The sequence below is a fragment of the Phacochoerus africanus genome, chromosome 4 (assembly GCF_016906955.1).
Source record: "Phacochoerus africanus isolate WHEZ1 chromosome 4, ROS_Pafr_v1, whole genome shotgun sequence".
Lineage (NCBI taxonomy): Eukaryota > Metazoa > Chordata > Mammalia > Artiodactyla > Suidae > Phacochoerus > Phacochoerus africanus.
Window position 1 is genome coordinate 141,228,818 of NC_062547.1, and position 341 is coordinate 141,229,158.

Consider the following 341-nt stretch of genomic DNA (forward strand, 5'->3'; position numbering starts at 1 on the left):
CCATTGCCATCTGTAGTAGTCGTCTGTATATCTTGTCTCTTTGAGCACTCAGTACTCGGCTCCCCTACTCGCGGTTTCCTTTTATTCTTGAAGGATGGGCGGGTGTGGGGACACTGGCCCAGCCCCACTCCGGTTTTCCTGAGAGAACAGACAGGGTTTCCACTGTTCCCCGCGGCCGCCAGGGTACGCAGGAAAGGCCGTTGCGCATGCACACGTGTGCAGCCTGGGAGACCAGAACTTTGGGGTCGCCGGTTCTCTTGCGCGCCCCCTGGTGGCCTCGGGGAGCAGTGCAGACAGAACGAGAGGCGGGGCCTGCGGCGGCGGAAGTGAAGTCACTTCCG